The 21,611-nt window shown below is 35.8% G+C and overlaps 1 long non-coding RNA gene across 1 annotated transcript in view; it reads left to right on the top strand.

The window, feature by feature from the left end:
* LOC126940297 (uncharacterized) overlaps positions 1-21,611 on the top strand; it is a 33,118-nt gene that overhangs the window by 10,848 nt on the left and 659 nt on the right. The window lies entirely within an intron of this gene.

Raw genomic sequence — 21,611 nt, 5'->3', positions numbered from 1 at the left:
CCTAATATTTCTATTGAACAGTAGGGATGCATTGAGAATAGTCCTGAAATTTAAGGAAAAAGATCAGCATCTGAGCTCAGCTCTGGCATTAATTATTTTACATTGCAAGGATCTATTAAACATTTATTCTTCTGTGGCAGAGCAAAATAATGTGCTTGGGAAGGTGAAGCAAATAGTTTCTAAACCTAAAGCAGATTTGAATATATTTTATTTCATCTTTCTTTATGAGCCTTTATTTTCTTTTTATTTCCTTTTATTACCATGCAGTGATTTTTCTGTGGAGGGCAGTAACTACCATAGCTTGTACCTATTACTTAGTCCTTACATAAATATGTGTAAAATTGAATTAAATCTTCTCTAAGTTGAAGAACATATGTTCTAAGTTCTCGCTTACATGAAATTTTCAGGACCAGCTGTTTATTTGTGGCACTACTAAAAAGATGTTGATAGATTGATATGTTTAAATTGTACTTCTTTTAGATAAAACAACTAACTTGGTTAATATCTTTGGAATGACCCAGGAAATTTAAAGAATATTAAAATGCTCATTCATTCAGATTTATTTTTAATACAATCTAATGTTTAATCAAATTATCAATAGTTATTTAAAGGTTTGCATCATGCAGACATAATGTGTCTTTTTGTGGTGAGGAGGGGCAGTGGATATATTTGGAAAATAACAAAGAATAAATTCTACAATATTTACATTTGGCTTTTAAAAGTTATTACAGGTTTCAAATTCACATTACCCTAGTTCTAGAATAATTTCACCCACTGAGTAGACATATTGATAATTTGGAAGGGATAAAAGTAAATGTAAACAAATTATAATGATTTCATACAAAATTATATTATTTTATTAAAATTGAAGAAGTTTTCATTTACTCCCTCAAACATAATTTAAGTATCTGAGCATTAGAGCAATAAGCTATTCTTTTATAGTTTATTGATATCCACTCAAATATCAAGGTGTAATTTTGCTCTGTGTCAGATAGTATTTCATCATATCATATGATTCCATTGTTCTTGAATCATTGGGCTGTTTCCTAAGATAGAAAATAAAATTAACCTGGTTTGGTGTATTTCTTTGCTACTCTTTGGATAAAGGCTGATAGTGAAACAGTTAAGTAAACACAAAGTTTCTAAGAAGAAGCACTGAAGTGCATATGATCTAACATAATGTGCCTCACAGAAACTAGAAATTGGATTAATATTGCTTGCTCATGCTTGAAGCACAGAAAATTGCTCAAAGGCAGATGGATGGAGAGTGAAAATCTAAAAATAAAATTCCCAGTGGAAATGAGGATTTTCACAGTTCAGACTGGTTTCGTCTAGGATATAAGTCTCATGGCATGGACAGAAACCTTACAAGCAGGGCACTTAGGAATATTGTAAATCATATATATGTGTGTTTGTGTATGTGTATGTCTGTGTGCGTGTGTGTGTGTGTGAGAGAGAGAGAGAGAGAGAGACAGAGAGAGAGAATAGGCCTAAAAGACATATAAATTAAAGAACAAGAGAGTTAAAACTATTCATCATTTGTGGCAAAGTGTCATTATTTATTGATGTAACCTATGATTTCTTTTATAGACTTCCAGCAGCAGGCATTCAAAATTTGAACTAGTATGATTTTAATGAAAATAATGCAATGAACTTTGGCATGATTTTTATTGTTTTATTTTAACAAAATCTATATGGTGGATATGTTCCCCTTATGGTTTATATTTGCTAACTTCTGGAAAGATCTGGAGTCTAAATGCTGCAGTTTTAATACCTGCGTATAAATCAGCTTACCTGTGTATAATGTGACAAATGATGACAGCAATTATGAAGAAAAGGATGAATTCTAAATGAAAATTTATTGAAAAACATTACATTATATATAGCACTGAAATAAATTCCTAACCAAAACAATGTGTTCAGTAATCAGATTTAATACATATGTTTTGTTATTTTTTATTTTATTTTATTTATTTATTTATTTTGAGATGGACTCTTGTTCTGTCATCCAGACTGGAGTACAGTGCCATGATCTTGGCTCACTGCAACCTCTGCCTCCCAGGTTCAAGTGATTCTCCTGCCTCAGCCTCCTGAGTAGCTGGGATTACAGGCATAATCCACCACACATGGCTAATTTTTGTATTTTTAGTAGAGATGGGGTTTCACCATGCTGGCCAGGCTGGTCTCAAACTCCTAACCTCAAGTGATCCACCCACCTCCCAAAGTGCTGGGATTACAGGTGTGAGCTACTGCACCCAGCCAGATTTAATACATACGTTTTAGCATAAGGACAATTCATAAAACTGGTATTTTTTGTTGCTGACCACATATTATCTGCTAATTTAATATAGACACAAGGTATAAAGTGTGCCCATTTATTAAGAATGCATTTATGTTTCTTCTCTTTAATTCTACAAATTTCACTCAAGTGACTGTAGTTAATACTTTTATTAGTGATAAGACAATTAAATCACCTTATTTTCTTTATGTGAAAAAGGAGATGTTGCTCAAAAATAATACTATGTCTCCTCTCTCACCAATGCCAACCTGTAACAAGTACAAACACAATTCAGTCATTTATTGCTAATTTATTTTATATTGACTTCTTTAATAAACTTTAAATATATGAACTAAAATATTAGGAAAGTATTATGGGAGGGGTTATTAGATTATATTAAATAATACTCCCCATTAGGCTTTAATGGAGAAGATAACCAACTTGTAAGGGGTGAAGCTTTCTGTCACAACTTAAGAAGTTTGACTAAATTGACTATTGTTTGCTTATCTGTCCAGTGGTTCTATGAATTAGTTGTAGGCGAAATCATAAAATGAATTTAAAAAATTCTTTAGACTGAAAAGAAAAAGCCTCTCAAGTGACCCAATAATGTTCTCAAGGCCCTTCCAAAGGCTGCTCCTTTGGTTCTAGACTCTTCATGGATTTCCTGATTGACCTTCAATGTTATCCAATACCATTGCCATAAATGGAAAGGACTGATAATCTGCCAAGGCCTTTCTCAGGCTTAGAAATCCATTTCTAGAAAAAGATTTGACAATTATTCATCTTCACTGATAACAAGGCAACATTATAAAAAAATAATAAAAAGAAAAAATAAAACATTGACTTAAATTTCAGGAAGATTTAGAAGGGTAAGAACACAAAGACAAGTCTTTTCAAAAAACAGCAATCTCTTAAAATACTTTTATATATGCCCATCTAAATGAATTTAGAATCAAGTTAGTTTTGCCATAGATACAGAAGAAAGAGTATTAATATTTCTTCAAGTTGAATGAATTTAACATCATAGGAACAGATATATAAAATAATATAAACTATGGAGAGACTGTCTTTAATATCAATATTATTATTAATTTGCAAAAAAATTGTAGGGACTAATGCAGTTTTTTTCTCAAGTCCTGGAATCAGTCTCTGTGTACCAATAAATGAAAGTTACAGCTTCCTGTAGGGTACATAGTCCGTGTTCAACATGCTTCCCCAATTACAATGAAAATATTTGTCTAATTTTTAGTTTTCTTCCTAATTCTAGCATCAACTAAAGTGGTCCTTCTTCCTGAACATAGGATTAACAGTAAATTAGATTATAAAACTATATTTTGATTATTAACCATTCCACTAGTAAGAAATAAAATACCTTATTCTTAGGAATTTTTACTTTTCCCCATTTAAGAGGGGAAGGTATTTCTGCTTAAGCAAAAAATGTTTCAGTCACAAAATAAAACATATCAGATGATAAAAATGTACATGTGTATTCATTGGAATACTCACTTTGTTCGAGGAAATCATTTTAATTCAGAAATTAATCAAAAAGAACTTTACACCTAAAAAAGGAAAAACACATTAATTACAGAAATTTGAAAATTCTCATAAATACAAATGCCGCTAGTTGAATTTTCTTGAGCCAAATTTACCAAGATTACTTTATTATGTTTGATTGAATGGTAAAGTAAATCACCTAAAAAAAACTTAAAGAAAAATTAGTAGTCAGATTTATAAATCAATTATCATATATTTAGAAGAAATTTTCTTAAATTGGTTTATTATCAGTAATAACAGAGTTTTTGAAAAGATAACCTGTTTATTATTCTGTATCTGTTTTATCTGAATGTGTAATTTGTATATATGATTCTTATTATTTTACATTCCTACATTCTATTCATTAACATTTCTTGAAAATATGTATTAATTCTCACAAGTATTTAGACATTAGTGGGGGAAAAAAACACCCAAAACTACCGTAACTTTCTACCTTAGAAATCACTGCAATGTTTTGCTATATTTTAAATCCCATCTGGGAAGTACTTTTTTTTTGTTAATCTGAAAACATAAAATAGTGCCCTTTACTTTACATAAAATAACATTTTCTTCAAACTTGGTACTTAGAGCACAGTTACAGAACCAGAAATACAAGGAAATTGCCTGGTAAGATATTGAGTGTCCTACAGCTTACACACAGAACCTGAAGAGAGAATGACAGAACTGCTTGTCAGCTATGTAAGGTTTTAGAATTGTTCATAAAATTACCTTTATTGATTTAAGTAGCTTGGTTAGAAGGGGCAGTAAATCAGAAGCCTCACCTGGAATCATTCAGGCTGGAAAGAGAGAGAACACTGCAGCTTTAACCTGGAACTCTCATCTTTTGGAGTTGACTGAAAGTAAAGGAATTTATACAGACAACAAAGCCCAGAGTTTAGGTGATCACTTAAAGCAGGAAGCATATCACTTTAACCCTATGTTCTGAGCATCATCGTCATTCTGTTCCACATAGCAAAAAGTATTAAGCAATTGAAAAAGTTTTGGAAATGTTTTTAAATATTTAGCCAAAAACAAAGTTCCTAAGGAATAATGCATATAAAAAGGCATATATTTATGTGAAAAATTTTATTCTCCACATACTCCAAAGTAATAAATGCGTGAGACCATTATTTGTAAATCACAACAATATACTGATACAACAAAAAGACTGACTTTAAAATAATATATAATATATAATAAAAATATACAAATACTACGTATTACATTATATATTATATATGTATACATATATTACATATTATATATAACATAATGTATTGCATATATTATATAATATATTATGTGTATAATAGATGTATGACTTTGATGCTCAATAAATGTTTATTAGCAACAATAAAATAAGGCCCAATAACAGTAATTGCTCACAGTGAGATAAAGTAGTCTAAGCTAACATAAAGTCAAATTAAAAAGAAAGAATAAGCATATTGAAAATTAAACGAATGCATGGAATTTCATCAAAATGTGAAGTTCAACATTGCAATTGATAGTGTAATGTAAAACAAATATTTTTCCATAAAACAAATTAATATAGTCATTCATCAAAAGAATTTATGAAACTCCTACTATTATGCATTAAATGTTGTCCTGGGTACAAAAGGTTGAAAGGCAGTTTTAAGGACAGAAGGAGATTGAAAATTTTCAAAGAAATTGTATGTAGTCTCTTGAATTTGCAGCGGTTTTCCAGTTGTCTTTTACTTCACTATTATTATTGTGCTTTCTCCATGGGAGAAACTATCAATTTTAATTTTCCATTTCCTAAATGAATAAAATAGCATGCTCAAATAGTTGCCTAATGCATAATTTTATAGCTTTATTGAGATATTACACATATCATAAAATTCACCAGTTTAAAGCACACAGTGGAATGATTTTTAGCATTTTCAAAGAGTGTACAACCATCAACAGAATCTACGTTTGGAATACCTAACTGGTGCCCAAAAAGCCCCATACACATTAGCAGCCATATTCCATCCTGGCTTCACACCCTGCACTCTCTCATTCGAGACCCTACTTCCAGCCTCAGCTCCAGAGATCCAATTATCTATTTTCTGTCTCTGGATTTACTGAGACTAGTATTTCACATAAATAAAATGGTTCTTTATGTAGTCTTTGTGACAGGCTTCTTTCACTTAACACGATGATTTCAAGGTTCATCTTTACTGTAGCATGGATTAATATTTCATTACTTTTATTGTCAAGTAATATTTCATTGTACAATATAACACGTTATATTTATTAATAGATATTAAACATTTTCGTTTTTCCCATATATTGGCTATGAATAATGCTGCTATGTACATTCACCAATAAGATTTTTTGTGTATCTAAGTTTTCATTTATTTTGGGTATACACTGAGGAATGAAATTTCTGGGTCATATGGTAAATTTATGTTTAATTTCTTAGAAGAACTGTAAGTTTTTCAAAGTGGCTATGCCATTTTAACTTCCTACCAGTGATGTATGTATAAGGCTTCCAATATCTCCATATCTTCATCAACACTTCTTATTGTCTGTCTCCTTTATTTTAAGCATTCCATCATATGAGAAATGGTATTTCCTTTTGGTTTTAATTTGCATTTTCCTAATGACTAATGATGTTCAGCATCTTTTTATATGTTTATTGGCCAATTGTATTTCTTTCTTTTTTCCTTTTAGCAATTTCTATTTAAATCCTTTGCCCATTTCATTACTTGTTGTTTTTACTGTTGAGTTATAGAATTACTTTATGTTTTGTAGATACAAGGCCTTGGTCAAACGTGTGATTTGAAAATAGATTTTCTGACCGGGCGCGGTGGCTCACGCCTGTAAATCCCAGCACTTTGGGAAGCCGAGGCGGGTGGATCATGAGGTCAGGAGATTGAGATCATCCTGGCTAACACGGTGAAACCCCGTCTCTACTAAAAACACAAAAAATTAGCCGGGCGAGGTGGCGGGCGCCTGTAGTCCCAGGTACTCGGGAGGCTGAGGCAGGAGAATGGCGTGAACCCAGGAGATGGAACTTGCAGTGAGCCAAGATCAGGCCACTGCACTCCAGCCTGGGCGACAGAGTGAGACTCTATCTCAAAAAAAAAAGGAAAATAGATTTTCTCATTTTTCCACTTGACTTTTCACTTTCTTGATTATGACCTTTGATGGGCCAAGTTTTTAATTTTGATTAATCCAAATTATCTTTTTTTATTTATATTGCCAATTGTGCTTTTGGTGTGGTATTTAAAAGATCCCTGCCTAACCTGAGCTCATGAAGATTTACCCCTATGATTTCTTCTGTAACTTTCATAATTTTGACAATTACTTTATGTCTATATACACCTTTGAGTTAATTTTTTTGTAAGATGAGATAGAAGTCTAGATTTGTTCTTGTGGATTTGGATATTCATTTGTCCTATCACTGTGTATGAAAATATTACTTTTTTCTCCATTGAATTGTCTTGGCATCCTTGGTCAATTTATATTCAATTGATTTATGGTCAATTGCATATCAGTTGGCCATAAGTATGAGTTTATTTCTGCATACTCAATCATATTCTTTTGATCAGTATGTTTATTCTCATGCCAATATTGCTTTGCCTTGATTGCTATCACTTGTCATAAGTTTTGTATCATTTTTATCCCTTCAATTTATGAAGGCTTATTTTTTGGTCTAGCATATGGTCTGTCCTGGAGAATGATTTTATACACTTAGGAAGAATGTGTATTTTGCTGTTGTAGGTTGTAGTATTCTAAACATGTCTGTCAAGTCTAGGGGTTGCTCAAGTGTTCCATTTCCTTGTTGATCTTCTGCCTAGTTACCTCCTCCATTACTGAAAATGGGTTATTGAAATATTCAGCTATTATTGCTCAATGTTTTATTCTCATCCACCACTGTGCAGCAGAGCTGAGTTCTCTGAGTTAAACACAAAACATCGCCACAGTCTGAGAATAGAGATTTTGTAGTTATCTGCAAGTTCAAACAAAATATTGCCTGTGCTCTAGGAGTGATGCTTTGAAGGGAACTCCAGAAGAGGTTAAATCTCATTGTCTGCAGTACTGCTGTATTTTTGCTACTGTGCCATTGATCTGGGGTAAAAAGGAGTGATAGGAGTAGCCTCAAGTTAAAGCACCACAGATCCTGCTGTCACACTTATATTCAATAGTTTCTCTAGGATCACTCTAATTACTAGAGTTCTGCTATGGTAGGTTTTAGGTGGTTTTGCTAGTATTTTTATTATTTTAGCGAGAGTGAGTGTTCACTGAGGTCCTCATTATGTCATACTGTAACTATGTATATGATTATTGCACAATACTAGTATCTAGGAAAAGAAAGCCTTTTAAATTCTTTACTGGAGCTAATGAGTCTTGCTTCCATATTCTAAGATTCTCTAGGAGTTGTTAATGTCATTATAGTTGCAATAAATAAAATAAATATAGCTTCTGAAAAATATATTCTTTAGTTTACAGAAGTAACATGCAGAGTATCTTGATGGGTCATCTTAGTCCATTTTAGCTTCAACTTTATAGTTCTAAAAATCCAAATTGAGCAGAGTATGTAGAGATAATTTGATTCAGAGGAACCGATTCAAACAAACAAATTGAAATGTGTTAACCAAAATGAAAACTTTACTTTGATTTATATTAATCACTATGCCTTACTGAGGGGCCTAAATATTCAGGTCATCAGTATAGCTTGAAAGTGACTTAAAGCCATATCTAAAAAAAAAATTATAATGCTATTCAATTAACAAGAAACCTAATCAATTGTACCAATATTTAAAATATGGAATCACTTATTATGTGCTAGGCATTATACCAATATTTTTTGATGTATTATCCCACATTCTCTTTTCAAACGTTCATATAATGGCTATAATGATTATTGCCCCATATACAAAAATGGACTAGAGTAAGAGAGATTAGAAAATCACTCTCATATTTTAATTAAATATTTGATGGCCTACTTATAGTTAAAACACTAAGAAGATAGAAAGAGTGCAGCCCTTCTTGAAACCTGTTTCTCCCTAATATATTCATGCCGTATCCTATAATTTCATGCCATACTTTTATCTGTTAAATAATTTTCACATGTGTATCTTCCTATTCATTTTTGTTACTACTGCCCAAATATAGGTCTTTAATATTTCTTGACTGGGTCATCTTAACAGTTCTCCTGTTGGTTTCTTTCCCAAGCATCTTTGACCTATTAACACATACTTCATATTGCAGCCATAATTGTCTTTCTACAATGCAAATATGACAGCGACACCTCTAGTTTTTGTACTTTAATTTCCCCCTTCCATCGCAAATGTAGTTCTAAACACAGAGACGGTCTTCTCAATATCATTGAGGGAAATATGTAAAAATTATCAGAGGAATCTTCTGGTAAAAGGCCCTTCTCACCTTGCCAAATACATAATGGAGATTCAAAATGTATTTGTTGAATAAATCAATGAATGCATGAAATATAACACTAAGAAAGTGAAAAGATTAGGGAGATGGAAGAAATAAGATATGTTACAGCCCTTTTCCGGATAGTACTATGATCAAATGATAGGGAGAGTAAAGGTGCAACTACATTAAATATAACTGGAGTTATTTTTTCCCCTTTTTTTATTGTATTTCCCCCATTTTCTCCCAAAATATTCTATTAGAGACAGAAAAATAAGACATAATCAAACAAGTGTTCTACTTCAGATGAAGATGTTTACTACTGTATGAATTAACTAAAAAATGTAAAACTACATGAAACAACAGTTTTCAAGACATTAAACATCAGGCAACAATGGACAGTGAGCCCTGAAAGACCGGAACTCAACAAAGTAAATCCTACAATTGTTCCAGCTTCTAGTCTTGAGAGTTTCTACGCCATAACAGGAAGCGAGTAACTAGTCCAACCCTGGCAGACTCCCTGAACTGAGCCGGCAAAGTTGGTCAGAGTTACTAAGGTGGCCAGAGTTCATGAAACAGATATGGAGATAAGACAGCTGCACAGAGAGAAGGCGGGAGTCTGGAGAAAAGGCGGGAGTCTGCGGTGTCCTCTTTCAGCATCCAGCAGTGCTGGTCAGAGCATGCAAATAAGGAAACAGTGGAGACTCACCTCTATCAGAGGCTTTTAACATCTTTACTATTAACTTCCTTCCTACCACAGTGAAGACTGTTTTTGGCACAAACCTAGGACTTTATAAAGATGTCCATCTCTACTACTAATAGGTAAATAGTTCTTTAGCAGTACTTTCTTCCTGGAATCAACTTAAGATTTTAACATTTGATTGATAAAATCTACAAGTGTGGTAATGAGATATTTGTTCCATATTTTGCTTCTTACAAATGCTCATAGCTCTTACCATATTCTCATAACTGCCACAAAACAAAGGTCCAGTTATTTTCTTGCACAAGGTAAAGATTTGTGCCTTCCAAAGACTGTGAATATATCATGTCAGTTTTTTCATCAGTTTCATATTACTAAAAACTACATCTAAGACATCCAACTAAATGCAAATGAATACAATTTAACATAAAATGCTATTTCATTGGTAGTACATTTTATGATTTTAACCTCAATTTTTATCTATATTAAAGTATGAGAGATAAAGATATGAGAAATATCTTCTATGTAAATACACAAAATATAATGGATTGTAATGAAAACATTTATTGCTATATATGAGATAGTATTTTACCAATTGCAAAGGTATTATTTCTTCTACTGCTTTCCATTTAATCAAATACAAAATATGACATAACACTCTTGTGAACTACTTTGGATAAATTATGTATAAAAAATGTAAAATATATAGAAATATACAATATTATACTCAAATTTGAATTTTTTAAAATTGTCATGTGAACTATAATGATACAATGTTATTTTTTCTTGTTTAGAAAAATGCATTAAGTTATGTTAAAACCAATGTATATATATTTTTAATTCTAATATCAAAGTTAAAATATTAATGTGTTATGTCATCATTTGATATGATAGCTCTAAAATTCAAAATTATTTCTTAAAGAAATACATAATAGTGCATATAGCAATATGACTTTAAAATATATATTCATGTATTTATGGGAGAAGAGATGGGAGAACTTAACCCTTTTTTTTTTTGAGATGGAGTTTCGCTCTTTCACCCAGGCTGGAGTGCAGTGGTGCCATCTCCGCTCACTGCAACCTCCACCTTCCAATTTCAAGTGATTCTCCTGCCTCAACTTCCCAAGCAGCTGGGATTACAGGCGCCTGCCACCATACCCAGCTAATGTTGTATTTTTAGTATAGACAGGGTTTCACCATGTTGGCCAGGCTGGTCTCAAACTCCTCACCTCAAACTCCACCTGCCTTGGCCTCCCCAAGTGCTGAGATTACAGGTATGAGCCACTGCGCCTGACCAGAGAGCTTAACCCTTAATTGGCATTTTCTGTGATGACATATGAGCCCAAATATCAAACTGCATATGTTCATCCATTCAAACCTATCACATATATGTGCAAAATACCATCTCAGAGCTGGTGATTAACTATTCACAAGTTTCTATTTGTTTACTCAGGCACAATTCTAATTTCCAAAAGAAAAATGTTTTCAGTTTTCAACCTTTTAATGTTAAATGTTAGCCCTATACATACAGAATTACTACTTCAATAAAAACTCATTAAATTTCATGAGAGGGCTGTAGAATAAGGTGGAGGAAACCTGGAAATACGACCACAGTACCAACATATTTTCAAAAAATATATGAAAAATAAACTAAATTTAGAGGATCTGAATCCTTGGATAAGAATTCTTCTGCCAATAAGTTAAATGACAGAAAAAGAAACAGGAGAGAAAAAAAAAAAGATTAAAATGATGAAAGGCATTTACCAAAGAAAGACTGCTCAAATAGAACAAAACAGAAACCCAACACAAAAATTAGCTGTTGGGGTCCCAGACATCATCATAATCATCCCTGTGGCAGGCAAAAGCAAGGGATGGGGTTGCAGAGAGCTCATGTCGACTTTCACTAAACTTCATTTCTTCAGAGTTACCCACCACCCTTCACTGAATTTCACTGGCCAGATTTTGGTCACATGGCCCAATCGAGCTACTAGGGAGGCAGTTTACATGACATAAATTAAAAAGAAAAACAGGCTGGGCATGGTGACTCATGCCTGTAATCCCAGTGCTTTGGGAGGCTGAGGCGGGCAGATCACTAGGTCAGCAGTTCAAGACTAGCCTGATCAATATGGTGAAACCCCATCTCTACTAAAAATACAAAAAAATTAGCTGGGCGTGCTGGCACGCGCCTGTAGTCCCAGCTACTCGAGACGCCGAGGCAGGAGAATTGCTTAAATCCAGAAGGGAGAAGTTGCAGTGAGGAGTCGAGATTGCACCACTGCACTTGAGCCCAGAGGACAGAGCGAGACTCCGTCTCCAAAAAAAAAAAAAGAAGACTTGCAAGGGCAATAGTACTGTGTCTGGAATTGGTTCCTTCCGGTGGGTTCTTGGTCTCACTGACTTCCAGCCTGAAACCGCTGACCCTCGTGGTGAGTGTTACTACTCTTAAAAACAGCACGGACCCAATCACTGACCAGCAAGATTTATTGCTAAGACCAAAACTACAGACCCTCCGCATGGCAGAAGGAGACCCAGGTGGATCGCCACTACAGGCTGGCGCAACCAGCTTTTATTCCCTTATTGGCCCCACCCACACCCTGGAGATTGGTTCATTTTACAAGAGCTGATTGGTCCATTTTACAGGGTGATGATTGGTCTGTTTTACAGAGTGCTGATTGGTCCATTTTGACAGAGTGCTGATTGGTGTGTTTACAAACATTTAGCTAGACACAGAGTGCCAATTGGTGCATTTACAATCTTTTAACTAGACGGAAAAGTTCTCCACGTCCCCACTAGACCCAGAAGCCCAGCCAGCTTCACCTCTCAGTACTATAGTCAGAGAATTTACAAGAACTTGAAGGACTGGAATTGATATATTAGCACTGACAATAGGGGTGGCCATGGGAGTTAATGGCTGAGCTAAGTTGGAGAAATGTTATTAAATTCTAAGAGGTTAAGGAACTGAGAAGAAAAGTTTTTTAATCTTTCATGGGAATGATGATAATATCACCAAGATTAATAATAGAAGGACTAGATATTTTAGTAAATGAGGAGAATGATCAGGAGGTAGATGCATCCCATTTGACATCTGGGTCACGTGGGTTGTGAGTTTTAAAGGCAGAAGATAGAAGAATGATTTGAAAGTGGTAATGAAGAACAGTGTGAGTCCTATACCTCACCACTGAAACCTGAGCTATTTAGTTAGGAGAGGAAAGAAAAGAGTCCACCTGAAAAAGCTGCAGAGAAGATGATGTCTTTATCAGAAACTCACTTATTTGGAGAAGTAATGGGAACATTTAGAAAACTGACTAAGGCTTAAGGAGAATTGCTAATGATAGCCCATGTATTTCAGACTTGGGATGTGTAAAACATTATGAGCGTTATAACTGGTTGGTATAAAAGGGAGTGGAAAGTCGGTGTTCGGGCAAAGATATTAGTAAAAAGAGAAGTAGGACATCATGGAGTTAGTACCTAATGCACTCAACTGAGTATTTCCGGTGATTCATTGTTTTCAGAGACAGGTCACCAAGACATCAGGAGACTGTTAACTTCTAAAGGAGAGCTCTTCTGGAGTTTGATGTGGTACAATTGTGCTCAATAAGTTTAAAAGTAATTTACAAATAAAGCCATGGTTAGAAACATGAAAATTCAAAACTATCTGAAAACACTGTTATCTATAAGCAGGAATAAGATCATTACAGAGAGTTTAAAATACAGGAAAAAAGAGGTTAAGATACTGATCAGAAAGAAAAACTATGCAAGAAAGAGAAAAAGAAACGGAGGAGAGCTACCTAACAACAGGAAATGGAACAAGAAAATACAGTGAACGTAAACCGCACTGAAAGGGAGCACTGTCGGCAGTGATTAAAAAATAAAACTGTACGGTTTTCCTGAAGGACTGACTTTGACTTTACGTCGTATTCAGCTTCCTTTGCTCCCCATACACAACATGCTTGCGAGCCTCTAATAACCATTGACTAGCAGCATGAGGCCTAAGAAATACAATGAATTTCTGTGTACACAAAGAACTGCTTTTATTATCTGCCAAACACAGACTAGAATAAAGTTTTGGCAACAGCTGAGTAAATTGCTTGAGTAGATGGAAGTATACTTTTCTTGGCTTTCTAGGTAGGAAACCTCCAGGGGCCTCTGGAGGCTGACTGAGAGAATGGATCCCATTATTTATTGATATATCATGTCCTTAAGACTGATAAAGATGTTGTGTAATTATTTTTATCTCTTAAACTCCTATTGATATCAGAAATTAGATTTTAGTCTTCATTTATCTGTTTCTAAACTTCAACATGATTTAAAGTATTTTCAGCTTTCGTAATTCTCCAAACTAAAATATTGTGGGTTTGTTATCATGAAAACCTATTTCTCAAAAAGGCACTTCTCTCTGAGATAACACTGGGGCCAGCAGTGCATATACTGGTATATTGGATATTCAATGCTGGATAATTCTGAATATGGTCTTAGTTCTAGTCTAATAGCCAGGCGTATAGTGTTACTTATAGCCACTACATCAACAGAAGTTTTTATTTTAAAAGAAGATGCTACAGTATTGAACATACTAATATAGAACTAAAATGTTTGGGGAAAAAAGACATTATAAGAGTGTGAATTTTAAGCTGTTTTGTTTCTCTTATTTAATCCATAAATATAGTGCCATAATTAGGTTCAGAAAATTAAAAAGATGAAGCTTTTATAAATCAGGAAGTTTAAAGTCTCTCCTAATATTGAAATAATCTCATACATCAAGTTTTCTTACATTCCAAATACAAGAGCAAGACTATTCTTAGAAATCTTTACATCGGGCCAGGCACAGCATCTCAGTCTCTAATTCCAGCACTTTGGGAGGCCGAGGCAGTTGGGTCACCTGAGGTCAGGAGTTTGAGACCAACCTGGCAAACTTGGTGAAACCCCATCTCTACTAAAAATAGAAATATTAGTTGGGTGTAGTGGTGCACACCTGTAATCCTAGTTACTCAGGCGACTGAGGCAAGGGAATCACTTGAACACGGGAGGCAGAGGTTGCAGTGAGCTGAGATAACGCCACTGCATTCCAGCCTGGGTGACAGAGGAAAAAAAAAAAAAGAAAAAAAGAAATTTTTACATAGCTAGATTTTAGGAAGAAAAATATTTCTTTTTTCATAGAGCAGTAAAACCTTATTTCCCACACAAGTATGATTCTTTCATAATCAAGTCTGCAGTCATCTCTTTCCACAGAAGAGAAAAACTATACGAACCCACCCGAACCAATGGAGAAAGTGTGTGTGATAAAAAAAATGTATGGTTATTTCCTTAAGTGCTTGAATAAAATAGCCAGTCAGCCAGGTAATATACATAATTATTCAGCATTTTGAAAATATAAAAAAACAAACTTGAAATGGCAAAACATTTTTTTATTTTCTTTTTTTTTGTCATTTTTTTTTTTCTTTTATGAGATGGAGTCTCACTCTATTGCCCAGGCTGGAGTACAGTGGCACGATCTCGGCTCACTGCAACCTGCGCCTCCCAGGTTCAAGCAATTCTCCTGCCTCAGTCTCCTGAGTAGCTGGGACTACAGGCATGCACTACTATGCCCAGCTAGTTTTTGTGTTTTTAGTAAAGACAGGGTTTCACCATGTTGGTTGGCCAGGATGGTCTCGATGTCTTGACCTTGTGATCCGCCAGCCTCGGCCTCCTAAAGGGCTGGGAGTACAAGCATGAGCCACCGCACCTGGCCCATTTGTCTGTTTTCTTAATACTCAACACTTGAAGGCAAATAATGTACAATAATAATCTGACAATTATTGAAAATTATGTATTTCTTTAAAATAAAACTTCTGGTTTCAGAAAGTTTTTTAATGTGGGGTACTGTATTTTCTTAATTATAACTCATAGAGAACCTAGCCAATTAAGAATGTTCATAAATCAATAAATATTACTTGAATAACGATGCTACATACAAAGACCAAAAGAAAATTATGTGGGCAAATTGTTGGCAGCAGCTAGATTTTCTTTAGAAATTCCTTTCACATAACACTATTTGGACAGAATGTTACCTATTTCAATCACTTCAAAACCATCTTGAGAAAAGAAAGTCAAGGAGAGTTGCAAGGTTTTTTGTGTGATGAGAACCTTATCACCTTTCCTTTGATGTGTAACTTTCTCTTGAGCAAGGCCTAGGGCAGCTCTGACCGAGATTGGCATCTGAAGAATCTGAGTGTTGCAACACTGTGGTCCCTTCATTGTACTTGTTTGTAGGTAAATATTTTATAAAAGCCTTCACAAATAAAACTTCCCCGGTCATGATTATTAACATTCTCTCTGGTTTAACCAAGTTTCTTTTCTTACTTTGTCTTAATAATAGGGAAACTGTAGTAAGCACTTTTCAAACATCAAAATCAACAAGCTCATAAAGAATCTTTTATATTATAAAACATTTTGAATAGACAGTTAAATACTAATCCTAAATCATTTCAAACAATGCTGCCTAGTAGTTATCAAAAACTAATTTGTCATGATTGGCATTTTATTATAATCTTTAACAATAATAAAGTGATTGTGTTTGATCACTTTCAAAATTTTAACAGAGATCTGTGAGCTCTTTATGAATGAATATCACAAAAAACTTGAGTGTTGTCTCTATGTTCCAAAAATATCCATACATTTTAAACTTCAGTTATTATGGGATTCATCTTTTTGACTAAGGAAAATAGTTGAAATAACATATTCTGTAAAAAAGCAGTTCTATCAGAAAAATCTTCAAGTCGTGGCGCACGATGGCTCATGCCTGTAATCCCAGCACTTTGGGAGGCCAAAGCAGAGTGGATCACTTGAGGTCAGAAGTTCGAGACCAGCCTGGCCAACACAGTGAAACCCTGTCTCTACTTTATTTTTTTAAATTAATTTATTTATTTTTACCTCTGAACTTCTTATTGGCCTCTTGCTCTCCAAAGAGTACCCTGCTGGCTTAATGTCTCAGAACTTTGGTGTTGTTAGTCTCAGACACCACTTTGTCATCCACTATCTGGCCGGTGGTGGACTTTTGGTTGGTTTGCATGGAGCTGCTGCTGTCCAGGGCATCACCACGATTGAAGTTCTCGCCATCTTCCAGTGGGCTGTGGTAGGTGGCAAGCCTCCAGCTTGACCTTGATGTTCAGCAGGGCCTTGTACTCCTGGACCTGGTGCTGTCCCTCTCCCTGGGTCTGTGCCAGCTCTGACGCCAGGTGCAGCAGGATCTCGTTGAGCTGCTCAATCTGCAGGGCACAGCAGGCCTCCACCTCCCTCAGGCTGTTCTCCAAACTGGCCTTCAAATTTCTCATGGAGTCCAGGTTGATCTCCAGGGACTAGACTGTATGTCTCAGCTCTGTGAGTGTCATCTCAGCAGCTCCAACCTCAGTGGACTGCACAGTGACCACTGTGGTCCTCTCTTCAATCTGCTGACACCAGTACTTGTCCAGCTCCTCTCAGTTCTTCCGAGCCAGCTCATCATACTGGGCCAAATGTCTGCCATGATCTTGGTGAAGTCCTGAGATTTGGGGGAATCTACGTCCATGGTCAACCCAGAGCTGGCAACCTGGGCTTGTAAGCCTTTTACTTCCTCTTCATAGTTCTTCATGAAGAGCAGCTCCCGCTTGAGAGCCTCAATCTCTGTCTCCAACTGCAGCCAAGTGACATTGGCATCATCAATGACCTTGCGGAGCCTATGGATGTCACTCTCCACAGACGGGTGCATGGCCAGCTCTGTCTCATACTTGACTCTAAAGTCATTGGCAGCAAGATGGGCATTATTGATCTGCAGAAGGATGCAGGAATTGTCCACAGTATTTGTGAAGATCTGAGCTCTCAGGTCCTTAGTGGTCTTGAAGTAATGGTTCCCATCTCTGACGTGGGGTCTCTTCTTCTCCAGGTGCTCCCGGATTTTGCTCTTCAGGATTTTGCTCTGCAGCTTCTAGTTCTCAGTATCCAGGCTCCTCACTCTCCAGGTAGGAGGCCAGGCAGTCGTTCAAGCGTTGCATGGTCTCCTCGTTCTAGATGCCTCTCATTCCCGCCAAATCCCCCGCCATCCCCATGGCCAGGCCCCAGGACCCCATGTCACCCAGGAAGCTGGTAAAGAGGGACACAGAGATCCGCGAACCAGAGCCCCTGGGGCCTTGCATAGGTGCTGGTCATGCTGCTGACTGGCCGGGCACCTTAGCTGGATGCCTGGACAGAGCCCAGGGAATGGTCATTGGTGGAGAAGGTGGAGCGAGTGGTGAAGCTCATGCTGTTTGGGGAGGAGAGCAAGAGGACAGGACTCAGGCCTTGCCAACGACTCCCTGTCTCTTCTTTAAATACAAAGATTAGCCAGGCGCGATGGTGCATGCCTGTAAATCCAGCTACTCGGGAGGCTGAAGCAGGAGAATCACTTGAATCTGGGAAGTGGAGGTTGCAGTGAGCAGAAATCCCACCAATGCATGTACTCCAGCCTGGGAGTCAGAGTGAGACTCCATCTCCAAAAAGCAACCAAACAAACAAACAAACAAAAACAATCTTCAAGTCAACCCAAAAATTGTCAATAGGCCTTTTTTTTTTTTTTTTTTTTTACCTAATTTCTCTTAAATTAATGTTGCTCTTAACTGAGATAATAAAACAAGGGACTGGTTAATACGTAGGAATCAGTAGAAGTAAAGAGGAAGAGGAACTATAGGAAATGATATTTCAAGGTGAGTGCTTTAATGTGGTATCGTTTAAACCCAGCTATTTCAAAAGATTTTGTAGTCTTATTGATAATAATATGTCATTGTCATGGGAAGAAAGATACAAACACAAGTTAAAGACAATATCCGTAATCTAACTTTGAAACAACTTGGGTGCTACTCAGAACTCATAATAACGAACTCTAATATTGTGACTGCTGAATAAAATTACTTTAACTTCCAGTATCTTCTAATTCATGTACATTTTTAGTATATTTCTTCTTTGTGTTTGTATAGATGTATACAGCATGGGTTTGTAAGAAATTTTTCTTGTTGAGAATACATTATTATTAAGCCATAAACTCAGGACAATTTTGGTTTACTAAAGGTCAAGGTTGCTTTCATCACTTGCACTAAAAATGGTTTAGTGGTACCACTCACCACCGTTGCCTCTCCTTTCCAGCTCCAGAACATTTAATTCTCTGTCCTCAGTCCCTTCATAGTACCACATGTATACTTCTGTCCTAGCACTTGCCACATTGTGTTGCCAGGTTTTACTATACTTGTGGGCCCAGGAGAAAACTGAGCAGCCCTGATATAAATTTCTTGGTATAGTTGATACCTTTTCTTTATCATTTCATAACCTGTGCTGAATATAATTTCTGGCTCTTGTTGGATCTCAATGAGTATTTTTGAAAGAATAAATAAATAGTGTGAGCAATGTGAATTTCTGCAAGCAACTTGCTTTTGGAAATAAGTTAATCCATTTGTCCTTATTCCTATTCTGTATGGATAGGGAATGTGCAAATTGTTAACCTCCAAATTGTGAATGTTAATTTTTATTCTTTTAAGTAGAATGGGCTGAAAAGAAGTCAAACTGTACATTAACTCAAAAATTTACCTGGAACAGTAGTAACTGAGTCAATGAATTCTGGGAAGAAAATTCTTCTTGAGTTTTTAATTTTGACTTGTAAGTTATAAATTCTCTGAATATATGCTCCCTGTGTATGCCATAGCATGAAAATAGTAATAATGGCAGAGTGAGCACATCTACAATATCAATTTAACAAGAAGGAAATGGGCCAGGTGTGGTGGCTCATGCCTGTAATCCCAGCACTTTGGGAGGCCGAGGTGGGTGGATCACTTGAGGTCAGGAGTTCAAGACCAGCCTGGCCAACATGGTGAAACCATGTCTTCACTAAAAATATAAAAATTAGCTAGGCCTGGTGGCATGTGCCTGTAATCCCAGCTACTCGTGAGTCTGAGGCAGGAGAATCACTTGAACCCGGGAGGCGGAGGTTGCAGTGAGCCAAGAACATGCCACTGCACTCCAGCGTGGAGCAACAGAGCAAGACTTCCATCTAAAAAAAAAAAAAAAAAAAAAAAAAAAAAAGAGGGAAATATTCAGACACAGGACATGAAATAACCTCATTGATACTATGTTGGATAAAAGAACCTAGATACAAAAGAATATATACTGTATAATTACATTTATATGGAGTTGAAGAACAAGCAATCCTAATTAATTTTAATAGTTGTAAGAATAGTGGTAACTTCTAGGGAATAGGTTACAATATAATTAAGAACAGGGGCACCATTAGAGTGCTAGATGTGTGTTGGGGTTACATAGGTGTAAGCCTAGTTATATATTTGTGGCTGCACTATTGTACTATTCAGATTAGTTCACTTTGATAGTAGAACTTTCCATATTAAAAAAAAAAAAAGGCTGAATATGGTTTGTAAGAAGGTGTGAAAGAATCTGAGAGTAGGTGAACCGTGTTAATTTGCACTTTATGCAAATTACTCGGTATGTTTTGTGTTTACTCAGTATGTTATGTGTCAATAAATTCAAGAAGTTTTATCTATACAGATGCGAATCACTTGAACCCATGAGGCAGTGGTTGCAGTGACCCGAGATCACACCACTGCATTCCAGCTTGGGCGACAGAGGGAGACTCTAAAAAATAAATAAATAAATAAATAAATAAATAAAAAGTAAAATCTTGAAGAGTAGCTAAGATTTTACTCAAGTAATTATCTATTGAGAGACTTACCTAGACATGATTTTGTTGCTGATGTAACTTGGCCTTGCCGCCACTTCCGGCCCTAACCCCGTTTTGAATTTGCCTTACACTGCTCATCTGCAAAGCTCTCTGAAACACAGCACTTCTTTGCCAGGGTAGGAAGCTTTGTTCTCCTGCCTTCAATCTCTGAGGACTATGTGTTATTAATTCTCTTTGCTTAAGGCCCTGTCAACATATGCTGTGTGAGCTTACTGATTTGTTAAGATACTCACAATGGTACACTCTTTCACTAGAGTAGAAATGTAAGGTATGGATAATGAAGTTCAAAAGATTTCTTGAGCCATGAGAATACTTTGGGAGACAAAAAGGTGTATTTTTCTTTTCTTTTTTTTAGACAGAGTCATGATCCGTTGCCCAGGCTGGAGTGCAATGGTGCAATCTTGGCTCACTGCAGCCCTTGCCTCCCGGGTTCAAGACATTCTCCTGCCTCAGCCTCCTGAGTAGCTGGGACTATAGTCATGCACCAGTCATGCCTGGTTAATTTTTGTATTTTTAGTAGAGATAGGATTTTGCCATTTTGGCCAGGCTAATCTCAAATTCCTGACTTCAGGTGATCCGCCCACCTTGGCCTCCCAAAGTGCTAGGATTACAGGCGTGAGCCACCACGCCAGGCCCAAAAGGATGTATATTCTCTATCTTTTAAATTATTCTCTAAATATAATACATATGTAAAGGAATTTAGAAAATATAAAAATGTCAAAAAATATTTGGGAGTCTGACCTATTATGACCTCACAGGATTTTTCAAATTTGCTTCTATAACACTATATCATACCTGTAATTTTGATAAGTAGGAAAAAATTGTATATTGCTTTTAACAAAAACTGTTTTAGGCACTGAATTATTCTTTCACAATATTCAGTTTGCTTTCTGATTTCAATAAATTTGCTATTTTAGTAAGTCCAGTTTCTTAGCCTATTATACTCTGACATTCATTATTAGCAGGATTTTGTAAAATAATTTGAAATTATC

This window comes from Macaca thibetana, chromosome 17 (genome assembly GCF_024542745.1).
Source record: "Macaca thibetana thibetana isolate TM-01 chromosome 17, ASM2454274v1, whole genome shotgun sequence".
Taxonomy (NCBI): Eukaryota; Metazoa; Chordata; class Mammalia; order Primates; family Cercopithecidae; genus Macaca; species Macaca thibetana.
Note: the sequence above shows the minus strand (reverse complement) of the source record. Positions and strands in the feature narration are given on the sequence as shown.